This window comes from Pelodiscus sinensis, chromosome 5 (assembly GCF_049634645.1).
Source record: "Pelodiscus sinensis isolate JC-2024 chromosome 5, ASM4963464v1, whole genome shotgun sequence".
NCBI lineage: Eukaryota > Metazoa > Chordata > Testudines > Trionychidae > Pelodiscus > Pelodiscus sinensis.
Window position 1 is genome coordinate 30,704,983 of NC_134715.1, and position 16,672 is coordinate 30,721,654.

At 38.7% G+C, this 16,672-nt stretch overlaps 1 long non-coding RNA gene across 1 annotated transcript in view; it reads left to right on the plus strand.

Moving 5' to 3' along the window:
• LOC142829404 (uncharacterized) overlaps window positions 1–13,197 on the plus strand; it is an 83,265-nt gene extending 70,068 nt beyond the window's left edge. The window contains exons 3-5 of the long non-coding RNA XR_012903800.1: window positions 10,036–10,085; window positions 12,210–12,262; window positions 12,993–13,197. This is a non-coding gene — a long non-coding RNA (uncharacterized LOC142829404). The remainder of the gene's footprint in view (window positions 1–10,035; window positions 10,086–12,209; window positions 12,263–12,992) is intronic.
• Window positions 13,198–16,672: the final 3,475 nt, after the last annotated feature.

Here is a 16,672-nt window from a genome sequence, read left to right on the forward strand (position 1 = left end):
GAACTAGCTTGCATGCCTGTGCAGGAGTTCCAGGGGACATTACACTCCACCTGACTCCCATTTGGTGGGCTTTCCACATCAGATGCTTCAACACGGGGTGTACGCAGAATGTGGGCAGCCATTGGCAAGGCAGTGGTAGGAAGTGAATGAAGCTTTGTCTGGTCAGTACAAAAAGCTTGCATGAAGATGGGAGTGAGCTGTGCCAGGAAAATAGCTAGAGCATTTTACTGGTCCTTTTTGAAGCAAGGGGGATGTAAGACTAAATGGTGACTCTCTGAGTTATGATTTCATCCTTCTCCTGGTCCTGAGATAGCACAGCTAAGCATTCCTTCTTACTCAGATTAGATTGCAAAGTGCCAGTTTGAGCCATAAATAATTATAGCTGCTTCAGGTTCCAGATCATTGGTGGGGTGAAACTCTCTTATTAACACCTAAAGCCAAGCACAGAAGGCCTCCTCTAGAAGACCTCATCTAGCACTTAAGCTCTGCATTCTACCAGCTGTCTTCTGTTGGAAAAAGTGTAAGAGAAGGCACCTTCTGACTCCAGTTTGAGCATCTATCCCTGAATCATCTGGCAGGGATGAAAAGTGTGGGACTTCCTTTTTTTCCAGACTAGTCCCCTGTTTTTTGCAAGAATGTATCCCATACAACAGAGGATCATTCCAGAATATCTGTCTGGGCAGTGCCACTTCCTTACAATATTCATTTCCTCGTATGTTATACCCAAATCTACTATGATTCATTTGTTTGTGCATTTAGTTTGAAAGGGAAATGGTGCTGGGAGGTGTAATTTCCTTCTCAGGTAAATGTACACATGTAGGTTTTAATTGAGCTAGAATGCTACAAATAGAAGTGTAGCTACAGTGGCATGGATAGTGGAAGGAGTTTGCCATCGGAGTAAGGAACTACAGTTCTGGGCAGAGTTGTACTTGGGTTAGCTAGGGGCCGTCATGTCACTTGCATCACCGTGACTACACTTCCACTTTTAGAGAGTTAACTTGATGAAAGCTAGTACGTTAGTCTACCTAAACTGTAAATTACACTTCCAGCTTGAGTGCCGGTATCCCTAAATATTTCTCAGTATGGTTTGTTTCTTTTTTCTGTTTGTTCAGTGCCCAGCACAGACTGGAGACTCACCATGAGCGTCACCATCATATACCTATTAGCTACTAATATTGTACTACAGCCCATTGCGTGGTCCCCACAATGTCTTTAGGCAAGCCCACTACATCTGTTGATCATTTATTTTTGCTCAGAACAGCTGGTGCTGGTACGGGAGTGACACTATACGTGAAAGATTAATGTAGAATAAAACTAAATCAAAATGTTCCATACGATCTCTATGGATAGTAATTCCATGCTCTAATAAGAAGAATAGAGCAATAGGGATATGTTATTATCTACCCGATCAGGACAGTGGTAGTGACGATGAAATGCTAAGGGAGATTAGAGAGTCTACCAAACTAAAAAAACTCAATAATAATAGGGGATTTCAGCTATCCTCATATTGAAGGGGTACATGTCACCTCAGGACGGGATGCAGAAATAAAATTTCTTGATACCTTAAATGACTGCTTCTTGGAACAGCTGGTTCTGGAACATACAAGAGGAAAGGCAATTCTTGATTTAGTCCTAAGTGGAATGCAGGATCTGGTCCAAGAGGTAAATATAATGGGACTGCTTGGAAATAGTGACATCCCTATGATGGGAAAAACACCTCAGCAGCCCAACATTGTGGCATTTAATTTCAGAAAGGGAAACTATATGAAAATGAGGAGGTTAGTTAAATTAAAAGTACAGTGACAAAAGTAAAATTCCTGCAAGCTGCATGGAAACTTTTTAAGAACACCATAATAGAGGCCTGACTTTAAATGTATACCCGCAAATTAAAAAAACACAGTATGAAAACCAAAAAAAGTGCCATCATGGCTTAATAACCTAGTAAAAAATAGAGCCTTAAAAATAGAGCCTTAAAAAAATAAATCTTTTAAAAAGTGGAAGCCAAATCCTAGTGAGGAAAATAAGACAATATACTCTCTCAAATTAAGTGTAAAAATATAATAAAAAAGCCAAAAAGGACTTTGAAGAACAGCTAGCCAAAAACTCAGAAAGTAAAAGTAATTTTTTTTTAGTATATCAGAAGCAGGAAACCTTTTAAATAACCAGTGGGGCTCTTGGACGATCGATATGCTAAAGAAGCACCCAAAGATGATAAAGTCATAGTGGAGGAGCTAAATGAATTCTTTGCTTCAGTTTTCGTGGGTGAGGATATTGGGGAGATTCTCAAACTTGAGCCATTCTTTTTAGGTGACAAATCTGAGGAATTGTCCCAAATTCAGGTGTCATTAAGAGGAGGTTTTGGAACAAACTGATAAGCTTAAGAGTAATAAGACAAGATCGCATTCACCCAAGAGTTCTGAAAGAACTCAAATCTGAAATTTCAGTACTATTAACTATGGTTTGTAACCTATCCTTTAAATCAGCTGCTGTACCTAATGACTGGAAGATAGCTAACATAAGGCCAATATTTAAAAGGGCTCTAGAGGTGATCCTGGCAATTACAGACCAGTAAGTCAAACATCAGTGAAGCTATAGTAAAGAATAAAATTGTCAGACACATAGATGAATTTAATTTGTTGGGGAAAAGTCAACATGGTTTCTTGAAAGGGAAATCATGCCTTACTAATCTACTAGAATTCTTTGAGGGATCAACAAACAGGTGGACAAGGAGGATCCAGTGGATATGGTGTACTTAAATGTCCAGGAAGCCTTTGACAAGGTCCCTCATGAAAGGCTTTTAAGTAAATTAAGTTGTCATGGGATAAGAGGGAAGGTCCCCTCATGGATTGATAACTGGTTAAAAGACAGGAAACAAAGGGCAGGAATAAATGGTAAGTTTTCAGGATGGAGAGAAATAATTAGTGGTGTTCCCCAAGGGTCTGTTCTGGGACCAATCCTGTTCAATTTACTTATCAATGCTCTAGAGAAAGGAGTAAACAGTGAGGTGTAAAAATTTGCAGATACTAAGCTGCTCAAGATAGTTAAGATCAAAGCAGACTGTGAAGAGCTTCAAAAGGATCTCACTAAACTAAGTGATTGGGCAACTAAATGACAAATAGAATTTAATGTTGATAAATGTAAAGTAATGCACACTGGAAAAAAATAATTCCAACTATACATACAAAATGATGGGGACTAATTTAGCTATAACTACTCAAGAGAGACATCTTGGAGTCTTTGTGGATAGTTCTCTGAAAATATCCACTCAGTGTGCAATGGCAGTCAAAAAAGCAAAAAGAATGTTAGGAATCATTTAAAAAGGGATAGAGAATAAGTCAAAGACTATCTTATTGCCTCTATTTAAAACCATGGTACACCCACATCTTGAATATTATGTACAGATATGGTCGACTCATCTCAAAAAAAGATATATTGGCATTGGACAAGATTCAGAAGAGGACAATAAAAATGATTAGGGGTTTGGAATGGGTCCTGTATGAAGAAAGATTAAAAAGACTCAGACTTTTCATTTTAGAAAAGAGGAGATTACGAGGGTATATGAAAGAGGTCTATCATGACTTGTGTGGAAAAAATGAGTAAGGAAAAGTTATTTACTTGTTCTCATAATATAAGAACTAAGGGGTCACCAAACAAAATTAATAGGTAGCAAGTTTGAAACAAACAAAAGGAAGTTTTTCTTCATGCATCATACAGTCAACCTGTGGGATCCTTGCCAGGGGATGTTGTGAAGACTAGTACTTTAATAGGGTTAAAAAAAGAGTTACATAAATTTATGGAGGTTAGGTCCATCAATAGCTATTAGCCAGGATGGGTACAAATGGTGTCCATAGCCTCTGTTTGTCTAGAAATGGATGACAGGAGAGGGATCATGTGATGATTGTCTGTTTCTGTTCACTGCCTCTGGGGCATCTGTCATTGACCACTGTCAGCAGACAGGATACTGGTCTAGATGGACCTTTGGTCTGACACAGTATGGCCGTTCTTATGTTCTCAACATGTATAATCAATAGAGTAAATCCTGTAGCACAAATACAGGAAAGGTATTATATGTACTTCCTGCTCTTCATGAAGACTTCGAGGATAAGGCCTTTAAATTAAGCACATTTCAGTCTAAAAAAATCACTGCTAAATGTTGCTGATAATTTATTTTGGGTACAACTGTTTGAATTAGGGATTTCACATGATTAAAAAATGAATAGTGATTTGTGTGAATAAAAAATGCATCAAAATCACACAATTAATCAAGTAAGTAAAACAGTAAGTGATCAAGTCAGTAATACAAATTGAACCTTCAAAATCTGGGACTCTGTGAACCAGAAACATCTGTGGTCCAGCAATATCCATGGTCAGCACTCAGGAGTGTGAACTGGTTGATAGTCCTGTCGTGGGGAGCCTCAGCCGGGTGGGGGAGTAGTGAGGTTGATGAGCCCCGTCCCTGGGGAGCCCTGGCTGGATGTGGCAGCAGTGGGACCAGTGAGCCCCATCCCCAGAGAACCCTGGATGGACAGAGCAGCACCAGGACCTGGATGGACAGGGCAGCTCTGTCCCTGGGAGCCCTGTTCGGGCAGGGTAGCCACAGTGGGGCATCTGGCAAGCCCCATCCCTGGGGCATAGCAAAAGTGGGCAGCCGGCAAGCTCTGTTGCCGGGCAACCCTGATGCAGTGTGGACGAAGCAGGGCAGCCAGCAAGCCCCATCCTCGGGGATCCCTGGCTGGGTGAGTGAGAAGCAGGGCTCTGGTGGCTGGGGAGTTCTGTCCCCAGGGAACCTCAGCAGGCTGGAGCCCAAGTCTAAGTTCTACAGGCTGGAGCCCGGTGGTAGTGGGGCCAGAGCAGAGCCAGCCACTGTCAGTCTATCCATCTTCCTCACCTCTCTGAGATCCCTTTTGTTGTTCTTGTTGCCTCGTCTCCCCTTCCTGTGCGCTGCCAGAGTCAGTGCCCCTGCTCCCAATATAGCACCAAGTACATGCAGTTGGCTCACTTCCTTACTGCCACCAGCTGCCTTTATTTAGCCTGGTTGCCTGATATATATCACTTTTCCTTACACATTTCTGGATTGATGGATCAGTTGGAAATGACCAAGGGAGAATGGGAGATATCGGAAAGGGGGGAGGCCTGCAGAAAGGGGGCGGGCAATCCAGGAACACAGGGGGCAGGAGGAAGGCTAGACCAGTCACGATTCACTCAAGGTAAAATTCTCAATCCAATCCTGCCTTTTAGTGGACACATACCTTTTCTCCTCTAGCCATGGCACCTTAGCAGCTCATCTCAATGCCTTAGGAAGTGCCAAGCTTTAAACAGCATTGTTGTACTAATAGTTAAAGGTCTGGTCTAGCAAAGAGCTCTGCACATGATCCTTTCCTGCTGTCTGGTATAGATTCCTGTTAGAATTGCTAGTAAAACCAATATGACTCCAGATGATGTAAGTGTTCACTCTTGTTGGTTTGATCCTGAAGTTCTACCTTCTGTAATGAGACTCTACCTTCTGTAATGTTGCTGCAGTTCTACTGAATAGCTTCCTTAGCAACCAAGTGCACAAAATGTGCACATGCAGGTTGCAACTCAGGAGCACATTTCCTAGTCATCTTCCTGAATACTAGAGCATCTTAGGTCTATGCCATGCAGTAGAACTTGTCCTCTTCTGCAGTTTCTGAGGGAATATTATTTGCTTTCTGTTTGAGGGATATGTTCTGTTTTGAAAATGTGTATGGCAAGTGCATTTTCTTTAGCTAATTTGCTAGGTACTTACCTGGTTCTCAATACTGTAAAATCTCAGTACACTATTCATTGTTCTTTATTTGTACTTCATTAGTCCCCCGTTTAACTTGCAGTCAATTAGGAAATTGAAACAATCCCAGGTGAGTTAAGTGACCAATGGTACAGAGAATCTTCAAAGTAAAACAGTTTGTGAAAATCTCACAGACCAAAAACATTTTATGGCAACTGTTCTGTGAATATTTATGAATAACAAAAATCTGGATTCTCTTGTGAATAATTAGGAAATAGGATGAAGTGTTTTACCCTTGCAACAAATGTAATTAACCACAAATAATTTGAGCAGGGCTAGCTACCCGGAGACAATATAAAGAAATGTATTTAAAGGGGGGAAATATTTCCAGCACTAATACTTACAACCATTTTGGAGGTGATAAAAAGATCACATAGGGACGGATGTGGGGAATGGAACTGTAGTTGTGCAGCTGCTGTTAACAGTAATGAGTGTTCTACAGTCAAAACACCACAGTAAAAATTGTAAATGTCCCTTGTAAGTTTTAATTTGCAACATTTTTGTTCTCTCTTTCCTAAATTATACCTGTCATTTTTTTCCCCACTAAGGTTAATTTGGTCCTAGATAAATGTGCTGATTGTAAAGGAGTTCGTTATCTAGGCTGGTATGACTTTAATTCCTCAACTAGACAGTTTTTCTCATGATTAGATTCTCCTAATTTTGCTCCACAAAAGGAAACCAGTGTATGTAGTACTTAATTTAGTAAAAGTCAGGACAATCCTGAGTTCTTCTAATCTAGGTTAAAATTGTGGAAATAAGAGCAAATTGCTTCAAAATAACTACTGCAACGAACATGCCTTCGTTAGAACAGCTGCCACTCTGGCAAGAAGCCTTTTTATGTGATGCCATGATTTCTAGTGAAGGTATTATTGATTTGTTGTGTTTGATTTAGTAGCTTAGACGCAACATATCATTTTTGTGGATGTCTTAATTTACACCTGATTTTCCATCTCTGATATGTTTTAATTATATTCTGCAAACATTCATAAGGATGCTTTTGTTTGCAAAAGTGTTTAAGTGAAAAGTTCTCCGACACATTTGCAAATACGTTGTGAGAAGGTTCATGCAGGAAACTTTTGCAAGACCATATTGAAAGCTGTTTTCCTTACTCTTCTGTAAATTCAAATGTTTTCATAAACTTCTTCTTGAATGGTTTGACTCTCTTATACCTTGGTTGGTGGTTAGGTAGGGTTCAGAAGCAGAATAATAATTTATTGTAGCACACATTAACAGGATAATATATATTTCCTAGTACAATAAAACTCCAATAGTCCAAGATACTCCTACTCCGGCATCAAAATGCCAAGCGCTCCTGACCAGCTGATTAAAAAGCCTGCCGCTCAGCATACGTGCTAGCTGTAACCAGACGGAGCATAAGGTTAGGGGAGGGAGGGAAGTGGGATTGTGTTACAGTATGGAAAAGAGCATTTTGCTTCAGCGAAGGGGAAACGGGAGGGGAGGGGAAACGGGAGGAGGATCAGGTTACAGCACGGAGGAGAGCGACGCGAAGAGGGAGAGGGAGGGGAGAGGAAGGGAGGTTGTGTCCTGGCCAGCTGTTAAGCCATGCAGCTGTACTGGACCTCCTGATTCTCCGGCAAATCTGATAATCCGGCACCACTAAGGTCCAAAAGTGCAGGATTATCGGAAGTCTACTATATCTTCAAATACAACCACTTCTGTGTGTAACATTTTAAGTTGGTGTTATGAGAGGTATTTAACAGATATGCAAGTACTTGTAACAGTCACCGTGTCTTAAGGAAGGATCTCTCTTTTTCGACACTGTATTCTGGAATACAGTTTTTGCAGGGATAGGTTATGGCAAAGAAGATATTTACTGAGTGCTGGTCAGTTTTGTTTTGGTCTATATTCTGTTAAATTTTTGTGGCATTCATACATTATTATTATGCTGTTTTTCTTCAGAAGGTGTCAGAAAACATCAATCACTTTCTCTCTTGCCTTTCATGTCAAGATTACACATATAAAAGTATATTTTAATCTCCAGCATATAGCCCATTGTTCTTTCATGCTTTAGGTGCCAAAGCAAACAGATACCATTCCTGCAATGTAACTAGTAGAACGTGATTAGTAGTCTTGAGATAAAACTACTTCTTGTGCAAAAACTTTATTTTGTCATCGGCTGAAAAAGGTAAATGGCATTGGCCAGAATAATACCTGCCATACCTGCTACAGAAGGCCAGGACAGACCTTTGACAGTACATTGTCTTAGAACTAGTGCCATTGACTGAAAATGTGGTAGATCCTTCAATTGTAGTTGAGAAACGACCCATGAAGCATCACCTCTGCCCATCCCAAATTATTTAATGAATGTATATGAGTTACTGAAAACAAGGCTGAAATTTCTTCTGCTATAACAGATTGTGGTATTATAATTCCTTCTTATAGGCCTTCCAGCAGGTCTTCTCTACAGCTTACAACTACTACACCTGCTTGGCATTGAGCAGTCATGATCAGATTACACCTGAACTGAGCTTTCCACTGGCTATTTTTGTAGTGGCAGATTGATTTTTTTTATTTTTTTTTAACTGGCAGAGCTCAGGTTTACAAGGGCTTTTGTAAGGAGCATGCTGGCTATGTTATATACCTCCTCTCGAGCAAAATCAGTGTCTGAACTGGGTTATCCCCTTCATTTATGGGGGGTTCTACCTTTGTAGTGAAGTCTGGAGGGTAAATTAAGTCTTGCTACAGTGGTTTTAGGGATATCTCACTCTGTTTGTCCCATCACGCATACACATTTTAATAACAATTATATATCTTTTTTGGCCTCAGCATGTTCATCGTAAAACATTGCTATTTCATTTTGTTGGGCCTTTAAATCTTCTTCTTCTCTTTTGATGTTTTATTTGTATTACAGCTTTTTGTTCAATGCCCAAAATACTTCAGCTGAGGTGAGAGGATGGGGCTTTATAAAGAGTCTTTAATTATTTGTTATTGATTTTATACATAACTACATTAATGCAAAGTGCTACTCATGAGCCTTTAATTGGCCATAAATTGTTTTTACTCGTTGGTTTTTACATTCATTTTGTATCCAATGGTAATTTTACAAGGAACTTCATTATCAATGGAAATTGCAGAAATGAAGTCAAAACAACAGCATGGAAACATATGGCTTGGCCCGTCACCATAACTCTTAAGTAAAGCTCTGGAAAATTGGGACAACTGCAGGGTTCATATCATGCTTTGTTCTTACAAGGATAGACTTTGCTTTTTGTTTTGCATTTCCAAATTGCCTTGAAAGTAAACTTGCCTCCAGCGATGAGCTGGCTAAGTCTTCCACGTCCATCTTCTGGGTGTCACCTGCTAAGGTGAGGAGTCTGGAAAAAGCCTGGATACATTATGTATGGGTGGCCTTTTGTTTGTGGCAGACAAAGGGAAAATCCTCTGGATTACTTGAAGATATCATATAACACACAAGATGGAGTTACTATTATTCTCTTCTAAGACATATTGTGTTTCCCTTGGGCACAGACAAGCAAGTGCAGCCAATCCTAGAAGGGTAGCTCCTATTAAAGATTTATGCAAGCCTGAATTATTTGGCTTTAAATGTCTTTTTTTAAAAAAAAAAAAAAAAAAAAAGAGGGATGCTTTCTTTAGGCACTGCAAACTGAAGTAGATGGTATCACTGGTAATCCTTGGCTTAGGTACAGAGCTTCTAAATGGCTTGAATTAGATGGAAAATGGGGCTGTTTGATTTTCTTTCCCTTTTTGTTTTTGCTTTTAAGTCCTCGCACAACATTTCCAACTAAAGCAACAGTTAGGTGGGTTTTTCAACTCTGTGTATAAGTTTCTCCTGTTAGGTACATTCATTCATTGAAACAACTTTGAAGCTGTTGAACAGTGTAAATGCTATATTAACTTTTTCACTTGCAATTATAGAGATTTACATAATCCTATTGAAACAGTACTTTCAGGGTGGAAAAATCAAGAAGTAAAGGTACATGAAAAAAAGAAAAAAGAAGCAATATGATCACTTTATTTAACTTCTGAAAAAAACCATTTCAACTTTTAATTTACACTTCCCTGAGATGGTTGCTAAGAATAAACAAGGCATATTGCAAGAAATAAACTTTCATTTTGTTTGTTACATTAGATCATTTAATTTTCACATTGTTTGTTCTGTATATGGAGATTTGTCCAATTAGCCCTGCTCTTTGGAACCGCTATCTGATAATGAGAAAGGCTCATTCTTATTGGTCTTTGATTTACAGATTATGAAAAGGAAAGCAGTTGCTCAATTTTGAGAAGAAAAATAAATAAGGTAAATTAGCCATTAATCCAAATCCAAGCCCCTGTTCCTTGATTAGACAAGAATTTTAGTGTGCATTTGGCAACTGATGCTTTACTGAAAAAAATCTATAAAATTGAATAAAAAATACCCCTTTCCTATAGATTCTTTGAATCATCCTACGTAATCTAATAGAGAAACCATCTCTGCTATAGCATTCTACAGTATGGTCAGAAAAACTATGAAAATATCATTGTTCTTAACTACATTTTTCAGATATTTATAGTAATTTTTATATAATCCTATTGGATTAATCCCTATTAAATTCTATAAGACTTTTCCACAAAGAATTCTATTTCTCATTTTCACTAACTATAACATATATATTCTTCAAACATACTGCCTCATAATTGAAAAAAGATGATAAGACTACAGTGTAACTGCTACTGAAAAGTTCAACTAATATCTTCATGTTAACTCTGTTCATGTGCCCTGGCTTCATATATTTTTCCAATCAATGTTATCATTTCAACAGAAAATAAAAAAGACTTTTTTTTCTTTTGCCAATTCAATGCAAGGAGCCTATTTGTGTTGTTATTGTTGCTCAGCAACTGTGATCTCTTTGCTAGGCCTGACAGTTGCTTTCTCTTCAGGAGAGCAGAGACGCAAGCAGGACAGATGCATTGATCCTCAAAGCATTATCAGATTGGGTCTCACACACTTTCAAAAGCTGATAACATCTAATAATCTTACTCAAAGCTCATTTTACACATTGTTGAACTTTTACAGTTAAATCTAGAAAAAACACATTGTCTTGCTACTCCTCTGTGGTGATGGAGGGTTCTCAGTAGTTTCAATAATTAGGCTGTGGCATTCAAAAATGGGTGTTTTTAAAGAGGCTTGGTCAATATGTATGTATTCTAACTCTGTGGCATACAAGATTCTTTGTCTCATTTAAAGGCCACAGATTCATTAATTTATATATCAGAGTTACTTCACAAATAGTCCTTATTGGTAATGAATGTTGTAATTCCATAGAAGCCTATGTGCTCCTGCTTTTGTTCAACAGTATACTATCAGAACATCAACCATTGAGGACCAAAATGTAGGGATATCATCAGGAATAAAATATGAAATACCAAAAACTAAATTATGTTACTGCTGACTAGATAGTGCTTACACATATAATTAGAATGTTGAACTCAATGAACGCTGCTTAACACAACTAAAAATGAAAGAATCAGTCCTTTATTTAAAATATAAATGATAGGCAATTCTTGAACTAAAAAGGTCATCTAACTTTCCTCAGTGAGTCCCCACTACAAGTCGCCGTAGTATTTGTTGGTTCCGCACTAGCATTGTTGACTCTTGTGGGAACTGTTCCATTTTACGTCCTGCCATTCCCTGTTCTTCCCTCACATAGGAAAAAAAAAGAAAAGAAAAAAAGATCAATTAGCACAAACAGAAGTCAGCTGTGGGAAAAAAATTCCTTGCTTTACATCCTTTCACTATACGTCCACATTATTTTGAACATACCTTAGATGTATAGCAGGGATGCCCTGTACTCTTTTAGTTCAGGCTATATACATGAAGGCCCTGTCTATGGCTTTTAAAATGGCAACTCTTTCCCTCTCTGCATTTATTAGGACATTTTGGACTGCATTTTTAAAGGGCCCTCTTTCCAGCCTCTAAAAATGTATCTGCCATTATTCATGTCTAAATATTGATATGCATGCAGTTTGTCACACTTCTTGTTTTGCTAATGTGGAAGGTGTGATGAGCTGCAAGTTTCTGGCCTCAGTATGAGTGAGAATTATAGGCAAATATCCCATTCATGCCAATGAAGGTTTCGTGTGTGTGTGTGTGTGTGTGTGTGTGTGTGTGTGTGTGTGTGTATATATATATATATATATATATATATATATACTATTTTCAGAAAGTGAAATTCAACTGCAGTGAGGAGAGCCAACACAAAGCTACCTGCACTTTTCAGGCTCCATGTAGAAGCTGTGCTAAACCCAGAGTGTTACATAGAGGAGTGACTGCCTATCATACCGTCAGAGATTTTTGTTTTCTTTGATTTTATTTATTTATTTATTTAACTTTATGAATAATCTTGAAATGAAAAGTCTCTGATTACTGCTTTTCACTTCATAGGGCTGTAGTCTTGGATGGGACAGTACTTTACATATTTTATATTTCGGCAAAAGGTAAGACAATATGGTAATGTTTTCATGGGCTTAAAAAATTGCATAAACTATGCTTTCAAAATCAGGATAAAAACTGAAATGCGAAAAGTAAACAAAGCCCCAAAATGTCTCTCCCTTCTAGCTGGGGTGGGCCCTTGGATGGGATAGTTGCAGTGGAAAGGGAGGTCTTGGCCAGAAGCAGCGGAAGTAGTATTCTGTGTGTTCCCTCATGCTCTGGCCCTTCGCCTATGGTGGGGAGGACAGCTCTTTCACCATATATTTTCCCCCACCCCATCTTCATGCTTTGGTGCATAAGGGTTTGGGAGGGTCACATAGATCCAGATGTTTGCTTTTGCCACTGGGTTAAAGGAGTATGTTGCAAGCATGAGTGATTGGCTTCCCTCTGGTGGTTGGGAAGTAGAGGAAACCATTGCAAGCTCCTCTGTCTCAGCCCCTCCCTTTCTTTAGTTGCTGGATCTCTGGTGATGTCCGGGGCTAGGGTTATTTTCAGTTTTGGGCTCCTCAAGAGGTTTTTTTGATCAACATCAGGTGTTCTGGTTTCAGATGAAGGGCTAAATTACAATAGTCACACCTTTGACAGTGTCCATTGCAGGTGGTGAGGTAGAAAAGGCCCTAAAAGTCTAGTAGGCTGCTTGGAGACTGGCCTGAAACCCTCACATTGGTTGGCGAGGGGGTATGCCTCTATGTCTTGTGTAACTTGCTGCTCCCCTTATATCATCTGTCTCTGCAGTGGGGGAGGCGAGAGAGTCAGCACCCTGGCTATCAATTATGGATCTTTGGCTGGCCTGAGGGCGGAGTGGAGAATTGGCCGTCACACCACATGTATAATACATTAGGGACCACTGGTTCCACCTGAGACCTACACTGGAACGTGCTTCCTGAGTGGTTTGGGGAGGTATTTATTATAATAAAGTAGCAGCCTCCTCATAATCACATTATTGTGTATGTCTCTCATTGTTTCCACATGGATATCAAATATTCTTTTATAATTTTTCTTACTTGGCCATATGCCCAGCTCTGTGAGGTACAAAGTAATTTTTCTCCCACTGAATTCAGTGGGAGATAGGAGCTGAAAGTGTTTATCACCTCACTGGAAGTATGCAGCAACTCTCCGGATTGAACGGATGTGTGCAAGTTATTTGTCATAAAACGTAAAGGAACTTGACATTCAAACAAAATGGGCCCATTTTTAATCAGACTGTGAAAGTTTGCACTTGCACAAACTATTGATACAAACATAAGCATGGTGAATTTGTGAATATTTTTTTTCAATGTTGCTTATAATAACTTGTCAGTGTCACAAAGTTTGTTTGTTTTTCAAAAAAAAAGTAGTTATATTTTCCCTTCCTAAGGCTAAGATGGTTGTGGTGCTTGTCTGCCATCTTTGAGGTAGTGATCCCTGGTAGCCAGAATTACCTTTTGGGGCAGGAGGTAGAACAGCTGTGAATGGCCCCAGGATTGGTAAGATACAAAAGTGACTGGGCGCCCCCTTTGCCTAAATTCTTTCTCTGCTTTCCTAAGTATATCTGTGTCACAACTAAGGTTCTTGCCTATTCCCTTCTAATGCTGAAGGAAAAGTTAGGAGGACTGCAGTCATTGTTGGAAGGCCTTACATCAGTCCCATAATCCCTGGATTTTATAGATTCATGAATGATGTCAGATAGGAGGAAGGTCTCAGGTAGTGTTCCACAGTGATCTGTTCTGGGTCTGGTGCTATTTGAGATCTTCATTAATAACCTGGTATCACAATAGAAAGCATAGTGATCAAATCTGCAGATGACACAAAAGTGGGGGGATGCCAATACTTTTGAGGTTAGAACTAAAATCCACAGAGATCTTGACAAATTGGAGAACTGGGCTATAGACAACAAAAAATAATTCAACAAAGAAAATTGTAAGATGCTACAATAGGGAAGAAAAACCAAAAGCACAAATACTGAACTGGGGATTACTGCCTTTGGCAGCAGCACTGCTGAGAGGGATCTGGGAGTTGCGGAGTGTCACAACCACAACATGAGTCAATAATGTGATGCTGTTGTTAAAAAAGCAAATACAGTTTGGGGTTGCATTAAACAGGGTCATGGTATGCTAATCACAGGAAGTGCTAGTACCACTCTACTTGGTGCAGATCTCTGTTAGAATACTGGGTCCAGTTATGGCTACCAATGCATAGAAAGGATGAAAGAAACTGAAAAGAATCGAGAAGTAAGCAACAAAGAAAATCAAAAGGATGAAATGCAAGCCATATGAGTAAAGACTCAAGGAACTGGGTATGTTCAGTTTGGAAAAGAGATTCATTTGGGGAGATGATAGCGGTCTTCAAATACTTGAAAGACTGCCATGAAAAAAGATAGAGAAAAATGTTTGTCTTGACAAAAATGGTAGGCAAGAGACAAAGGATTCAAGCTACAGCATAGCACATTTAATTTCAATTTCAAGAAAAAATGTCTAAGTGTAAGAACAATAGGACAATGGAACAGATTGCCTAGGGAGGTTGTGGAAGCTCCTTCACTGTAGGTTTTCAAAAGCAGTCTGGATAGCCATCTTTCTTGGATAGTTTAGACACAACTAATCCTGCATCTTAGCAGGAGGGCAGACTAGAAAATGACCCTTGTGGTCCCTTCTAATCCTGCGGATCTACATTTTCAGGGTTCCATTAAAAGTATGCCTTATTTCTAGTCTTAATTTGTCTAGATTCAACGTCCAGCCATTGACGCATGCTATACCTTTCTCTGATATATTGAAGAGTACAGTATTAGATAGGTACTCTTAGATGGTAATCAAGTCTTAACTTTCTCTTTGTTAAGTTAAATAAACTTAGTTCCTTGGGTCTATAACTATATGGCAGACTTTTCTAGAGCTTTAATTATTCTTGTGTCTCTTCTTTGAACTCTTTCCCATTTTTCAATTATCCTCTTGAATTGTGGACATCAAAACTCGACACACAATTCCTGTACAAGTCACACCAGTGTCAAGTACAGAAGTTAAATAACCTCATTACTTTTACTCTACTCATACACTCTATATTCTCGTGTTTATCCAGGCATTACATTACCCCTTTTGGCCACAGCAGCCAACAGTGAGCTTATGTTCAGCTGATTATACACCACCACCACTTAAATCTTTTTAGACTCAATGATTCCCATTATAGAGTCCCCATCCTATAGAGGCCTCCATTCTTTGTTCCTCAATATTCATCGATGTTAGAATACAACTTGTTTGCTTACACCCAATTTACTAAGCAATCAAGACTGCTCTGTATTAGTGATTTGACCCTTCATTATCTCCCAATTTTATGTCATATGCAAATTTTAACCAGTGATTATTTTATGTTTTCTTTCAGGCCCGCAATAAAAAAAATTAAACAGCATAGAGCCAAGAACAAATCACTGCAGAACACCTCTCAAAATGCATCTGTTCTATCGTGATTCCCCGTTTACAATTACATTTTGAGAGCTATCAGTTAGCCAGGTTTTAATTCATTTAATGTGTGCCATGCTAATTTAAATCTTTTTAGTTTATGAAAAAGTCATGGGGTACTAAGTTAAATGCCTTAGAGAAGACTAGAGCATCAATACTATTACCTTTTATCAACCAAATTTGTAATCCAAGAAAAAATATTGAGTTAGTTCAACAGGATTTATATTCCATAAACCCATTTTGATTGATATTAATTATATTACCTTCCTTTAATTCTTTATTAATAGCATGCCATATCGCCTGTTTCATTAATAGGTCAGGCTGATGGAACTATAGTTCTTTAGGTCACTTCATTTACCCTTCTGAAATATTTGTACACATTAATTTCCTTCCAGTCTTCCAGAATGTCCTCTCCGTACCAAGATTTACTGAAAATCAAAATTAATTGTCCAGTAAGCTCTTCAACTCTTTAAAACTCCAAAATACAAGTAATCTAGGCCTGCTCATTTAAAAAAAATATTTAACTTTGAAAGCTGCTTTTAATATCCTTATATGATGCTAGTGGAATGGAATGAATGTTATTGTCATTATGTTGAGACTCCACTCTATGAGGTTTTTTCAGTAATATAGAAAAAGGTATTTGCTGAATGCTTTTTTCAGCATTTTTAGTGGACCAAGAATACTGTCAGGATTCTTTTTGTTCCTAACAAACTTTAAAAACATCTTGTCTTTAGTTCTGCTGGCTATAGATTTCTCCTTGTATCCTTTTGCTACAGTTCTTAGCCTCTGATTTATATTCATTACCATTGCAATTCTTCTTTCTTCCATTTGTTTAGAGAGAGAAAGTGAGGCTAGGTCTACACTGCCGGTTTTGTGTTTTTGGTTTTTTTTAAGCTACGCAAAATGCGCTCTACATTGTGCATAGCTTTTTACGATTCTTTTGTTAGAAGAGGCTTTTCTGACATTTGGCCCATTTAGAGTGAGCCAAAT